The 6,829-nt window shown below is 39.3% G+C and overlaps 1 long non-coding RNA gene across 2 annotated transcripts; it reads right to left on the bottom strand.

Annotated features, from left to right (window-relative positions):
* Positions 1 to 247: 247 nt before the first annotated feature.
* Positions 248 to 2,265, bottom strand: LOC111881351 (uncharacterized). Of its 2 annotated transcripts, XR_002846797.3 has the most exons (3): positions 1,388 to 2,265; positions 1,002 to 1,068; positions 248 to 406 (listed from the first exon to the last, which is right to left on the bottom strand). It is a non-coding gene; the product is annotated as an uncharacterized LOC111881351 (long non-coding RNA). The 2 variants fall into 2 exon arrangements; XR_008224336.1 differs by lacking the exons at positions 1,002 to 1,068; positions 1,388 to 2,265 and adding an exon at positions 599 to 995.
* Positions 2,266 to 6,829: the final 4,564 nt, after the last annotated feature.

Below are 6,829 nucleotides of genomic sequence, written 5' to 3'. Positions count from 1 at the left end.
TAAAAACATATATCGAAATGATAACCACTTTGATATAGAGTACACTACTTCAATAAGATAGATCTTCGACATTAGGATCTTTGTCATAAGAATCCTTGAGATAGTATCTTAGACATCAATTATTCTTCACAACAAAATAGCCTCTAGCATCACCCCTTTGTGAAAAATGCATGTAATCATCAAGGTGCTTGCATAATTTTTATCACCCTGAGAAGTGTTTTTCGAATTTCAAATGTAACACCCAAAATATCAAACCAATTTAAACTTTATAAAACATGTCAAGTTCATCAAAACATTACAACTTTGTTTTCAAAATATTAATTATCAGAGTTTTTCCCAAAAACATAAACATAATAGGAGGAGCTGTACGATCACACATTTGCCTTGCCGCGATCCCCTGATGTACCTGAAACAATAAACTGAAACTGTAAGCCCGAAAGCTTAGTGAGTTACCCCAAAATATCGATACACATACAGTCTACATAACAATACCAACATTAACATATCATATCAATCAAAATAGAACAGCAAGCACTGGGTCCACAGTTTTACAAGATGGACTACCCCTGGGCCCTCAGTACGAGTCTGGAATGCCTACCGGGTCCTCAACTCGTATCTGGAATGTCATCGAGCCCTCAGTACGAGTCTGGAATGCCTACCGGGCCCTCAACTCATATCTGGAATGCTCCCGAGTCCTCAGTATGAGTCTGGAATGCCTACCGGGCCCTTAGCTTATATCTGGAATACTCTTGGGTTTGTTGGCTACCGCACGGAGCAGTACAACCTCAAACCAGCCCACATAACATGTCGACATGTAACAAATAAATACACATACAGGTAATCAGTCCGTATCACAGGCAGTCCTACAGATCTACCCTACTAGCATATCAACTGGCATACATTACTGACCCAACTCAAACATATCAATAGCTACTAGCATATCAAATCCAATGGGCCGATCTTGGTGCCTTAGACCCCTTAGTATAGTGAGAATAACTCACCTGAAGAAGCGAAACATATACTAAGACTATCGAAGTGGCTGAGAGGAATCTCCAACTCCTTAGACACCTACAACCATATTAATAATATCGACTTATCTTATATTTCAAGTATTAGCTAATACTACGCCCTAAAATACTATTATTCCCTCTTTTATTATAAAATGTGGTAATGAGCCAAAATCCATAAACCAAAGGACTCATAAAATAAATCCCATAGTTGATATTTATTTATTTATAAAAAATATAACTTAAGTCATAGGATTGGCCCAACATTAATCAAGTTAACAAGGCTCACTTCCATTTATTTGAATTCGTAAAGCCCACAAGAAAAACATACGTATAGCCCATAACCCAATAAATGGATAGTCCATTAGGTCAAGGAGTACCTCAATCTCATACATCTGGTCGTACATCAGCTTCCAGTCTAATGTTGCCGGCGACGCCACCTCTCCGACGAAGTCTTCTTATCCGGTGAAGCTTCCATCTCTGGTGACTCCTAGCTTCTGGTGTCCGACAGCTAACACCCAAACAAACCATCCTTCTATTACTTGAGACCGGTAACAGCCACACCCAAGGTTTTCCACACACCGATCGCAGCTTCGTCTTATACAAATTTAACTCACACCTTATAATCTTTTTCGTTCTCCATATCTCTTTTCTCTGTCTCATCAAAAGTTTAGAAGAAGACCAAGATTTGCCGGGGAATATCAAAACAGCAAGCGGAGTTCATCTCCGTCTCATCCTTATTTCCAGCGACCATGACCTCACACATGTTTTCCCTTCTAGAATCACGTTGCTGTTGCAGGTCGTTACTTCCCAACGACGCATCTCCACCAACAGCCCAACCTCCCAATGACGGTGTAGCAGTACCAACATGGACCTGGCGCCGACCATGAGCACATCCATTGACTAAAGGCTACCTTAATCACCACCGGAACTCAACCCATTTTGAATGTTCCTACCAGCACTCTGTTTTTGAACACATAAACTGATGCCAGGAATCGAGATTGATTAGATACACCATTGACACCACGAGCTGAAACTCGAACCTAGAAAGTTGTGGCTACATCTCCATTGAACCACCTGATACTTGACCTACCTGAGGATGTGGGAAACGATAATGTTGGATCCTCCATTAATACATCCATACAATGGAAACATCCATGGTGTTTCTCTCTTTAATTCTTTATCTCTCTATCTCTAGTCGCATACAACACACACTCCCATCATCCTTTATAGACCGACTGATGCAGGAGAATCAACAAATAGGAGGAGGAGCTCCATTCTTACGCAACGTCGTCATATATTATTATTATTATTTCATCATTTACTTAATTATTTAATTATTTGACTAAAAGATGGCTACCATCTTACCAATACATTTATAAATTAAAACCCTAATGATTCTTAAATTGCATAAATATAATTATTCTAAAATTTATACCCTTCGTAAAAATAAATAACAAAAACTGGATGTTACAATTCTCTCCCATTTAAATTGGATTTCGTCCTCGAAATCCTTCTTGGCTATAATTGTATAAGACAATATTTAGTAATCTTCCCACCACTTAATAAATCGATACAGGGTTCTCAACCATAACAATGACCTTAAACTACCACAAATACCTTTCTTACCACCTACGGTCCGATCAACACCCACGAACCCAGTCAAAGTAGGAACAACTCTCAATACTTCAACCACAAACCAAGCCCAATGACAATCATCCATTTGTTGGATCCACCCATTGCCTTTGAGTGTCATCACTACCAAACGAGCAAAGACGAGAAATCCATGAATAATCACATTTGCCTCCAATCCTTATCAATGCAAGTATACCCCCCCCCCCCCCCCCCCCATCCTGGAAAATCACTCAAGACATTAGTAAAGAATTTTTATGATTCGAGAATTTATAATCGATACCCAACCTTGATAATCAAACCCATAATAGCAACTAGCGCACAAATGGGAATTATAATGCCAACATTTCACGGTGAGTTTCTGATACGCGACTGCTACTCCCAACAACCCTTAACTGTTCCCTTTATCCAAACCAACTGATTTGTGAGTCTCCCTACTTCCATCAACTTGTCAATGCCGAAAGTACTACAAGTAGCAGAAATGAACAATCATGACCACTAGGTATGACCGGACCAACTTGCGAGTGGCAATAAACGTATATTCGAGGATAATCATAAGCAATAGAAACTATCCAAAACAGTAGGTTGTCTTCTGGCCGCTTCTGAAATCCACTGAGACCTCCCTGGTCCCAACTTATGTAGAATACCAAAGTCCTGTCTGGTTGTTGAGCCAAGAGTAATCTTATAGTCGCCGCTCACGACTCGCGAAGGAAAATTCGACTAGCAACAACTTCCATAACTATATCGGCACTCATGGCTCCATCAATCCTTCTGATCCTTCCGATCATAATAGCTTGACGACCTGTCGCCATCAAATCCAATGCGAAAATTAAATGCTACCAGAATAACTATAGTCTTACATCACACCCGGTCTCCAACATCCTACCGTTCCCTGATTCCAACCATGATGTGGTCTACCCACAATCTTGAGAACTACCCCCCTTTTGCCTAATCTTCTGGAAGAATCCATAAATGTTACGAATCATCTTGTAGTCTCTCAACACTTCCCACACTATCAGACTGCTAGTGATTACCACGGCTACCCCACGGTCTTACAACACTTGTGCTCTAACACCAGCGCAACCCGATGCCTTACCGTCGATCTATTGATCCAAATACCCTCATAGTCGAGCACAAACTCGACAAAACACCCAAACTGCACTAAACCACGACTAAAACCCTAACCTGATTCCCCAAATTCTACTATCAGGCAACGAGTTTCAACTAGAAAAGATTATTTTATCGAGGATTTCAGGTGTCCGGGCTTTCTTCGGGTGTTAGGGGGTATTCCTAGGTTTTGGGGGTTTTGGAGGGGTTAAAAGGGTGTTTATGGAAGTAAAAAGGATATAAATTTCGTAACCAAAGTGAAGATGTCACACCCCGAAAACCAAGGCGGAAACATTTCAGGGGCGGACTCCACATTGAGTATCAAATCCAATGCACATAGTAAGCAAAGTAAACAACCATTACATTACATATTAGAATTTACATCTGTTCAAAAGTAAAGTTGTACAATGTTATACATATGTATATATAAACAAAATCAAGACGTGTCTTCGGTGCACTCCGTCTTCGACAAAAGGATCATCGAGTACCTGTCTAATGCGGACCTGAGAATACAAGCAGTTTGAAAATCAGCATAAAGCTGGTGAGTTCATAAGCGGTTTTTGTTTTCTGAAAATGTATGAGTTTCCTTTTGGTTTCTGAAAATGTTACGACCCAAGAAAATCCCATATTTTCTTAAAATTAATGTTTGGTTAACTGTTATGTTGCACGGTTCTGGTTATGTTCAATTGTTATCCCCGGAAAATCCCATATTTTCCTAATGTGAAAGATGTATACTGAAAACCTGGTTATCCTTGTAAAATGTATGTTAGTTTACCAACTCGAGACGTAATGTAAAAGATGTATAACGAGATGTATTAGTTTTAACACGTATATAAAACTAATAAATGCAAAGTAAACTAGTTACTAAACCCATTATTACTCAAAAGTAAATCTCTGTTATCCAAATTGCGAGTTCCATAACCATACAATAGACTAATTATGGCAATAAGTAGTCCATCTCACTTTATGACTTTCGTCACCCTTGAACCTTTCTGTTCGGCTGTAGCTAGCAGCCAGGTGCGGGGTAGTCAGCCCCGTATAGATCTATACACTCAAGTCATGCTCCCTATCTAAGAGATTCTGGGTACGGGGGTGGTCCTCCACTCGCGTATCTCTGTGGAGTGTTCTCCGAGGACGTGTCTCCAGTTTATAGGAATAACAAATTTACTAGTAATAATACAGAAAGATCAAATGACTATCCTCCACTCGCGTATCTCTGTAGAGTGTTACCGAGGACAAAACAATGTTCTAAGTTTCACATTCAAGTTCAATGTTATGCTTTTATCTGTTATGATGTGGGAAAACCATTTGTGAAAATATAAAATACAACAATTTATAATGTTTTCACAAATAATATGATAGTGTGTTCTGCAAGTTCAACGGTTATCTGTTATGATTGTCAGTGTTAAAAGCATATGTAAAATGAAACACAACATATATAAACAAGTTTTGAGTAAAAGTATTCCTTGTACTTTGCTTGTATTCCCCCTGAAAACAGTGAAAACATTGAAAATGGGTAGGGGTATGAACTCACAAGACGAGAAAACGTGTCGGTTTGGATGCTATGTGTCGGTTTGGGGCTTGATAATGCGCGAGGTTCCTATGTAATATGAAATGGTATACAAATGTATCTAATTAGACTTTAAATCACTAATTATATATGATTACACACTCCAATACGAGAAAACACTTCAAACAAGTGTTTGGAGTGACCCGGATGACATCTACGGACATGTAGGGCTTTGGAAAATGAGTTTGCTCTTCAAGAGTAAACTCCTTAGGGAGTTTACAGCCCTAAGACCATGACCACATGAGTTCACGACCGTGAACACATGAATGTGGGATATTATGGTGCTAAATGGTCAATTAACACTTGGGAAGGGTTGTTATGATTTAATCTAAGGCATAGGAATGAGTTTTACCACCAAAGGGACCATCAAAGGGAGTTTACGGCCCTAAACTAGGAGTTTATGGCCGTAAGCTCCTATACCGTTCTTATATTGATGATTTGGTGGCCTTAGATCAATCACATGTGATTCAAACCAATTTTTCAAGCCTTAGAATGATTTTAGGGCATCATTTGGCTAATGTTTATGAGTTTACGGCCCAGGAACCCTTTCTAGGGGGGTTTACGGCTGTGAACTCTCAAAGGGATGGTTTTCATCAAGTTTAAGGCCCCTAAATCGATTTTGGTTGATTCTAGAATTTAATCTAAGGCTATTGGTGTGTTTAAGTGGCATTTAAACACTCAAATATGAGTTTACTCTCCATGAAGGTGAGTTTATAGCCCAAGCATGTTCTTGGGCAGTAAACTCATGTTTACTCCCCAAAAATTGGATTCAAGGTGTTCTAAGTCCAGTACATTAAGTTATATAGCCATATCTAAGCTCCAAAGGTTGATTGGAAGTGTTTAAAGGCTCAAAAACCCATCACATGTGTGTTTACAGCCCAAGCATGTTCTAGGGCCGTAAACACATGAAAATGGTCCTAAATGATATTTTAACCACGAATTTGAAGGTCTAAGATGCTAATCTATGAGTTAGGGAAGTTACCTTGGTGATTTGGAGCTTAAATTTGATGATTTTGGACTTGAAACTTGGATTGGAGGAGAGAGGTTAGAGAGAGAGTAGAGAGAGAGAGAAAAAGCTTTAAATGGAAGCTTAAAACACTTTAAATAGGTTCCAAGTTATGTACACGGTGGAATTCTACCCGATACCGACGTTATACGATGCTTTTGGTCGCACCCGATTAAGTTGTCGTAACCCGATATGGTCGATTCTAAAATGTTTCCCATTACTAATATGGAGTGTTAATATGAGTTCTAAACATGTTTGGACACCCATTAAGTCATAACAGAAATCCCACATTTATGACTTAATTTAACGACATAACGGAAACGAAATTGGAAACGACGAATATATTAACGAAAAGGGTTACAATTGATGGAACGAACTTCGGGTTGTCACATTATCCCCCTTGTAGCACCTGGTTCCTGGTACGTAAATCTTATTTGAGTATTTTCCATTTTTATCCTTGGACTCGGTGAGTCATAGGTCCGACTCGCCGAGTAGAGATGGGACCCG

Source organism: Lactuca sativa, chromosome 5 (assembly GCF_002870075.4).
Source record: "Lactuca sativa cultivar Salinas chromosome 5, Lsat_Salinas_v11, whole genome shotgun sequence".
NCBI lineage: Eukaryota > Viridiplantae > Streptophyta > Magnoliopsida > Asterales > Asteraceae > Lactuca > Lactuca sativa.
Note: the sequence above shows the minus strand (reverse complement) of the source record. Positions and strands in the feature narration are given on the sequence as shown.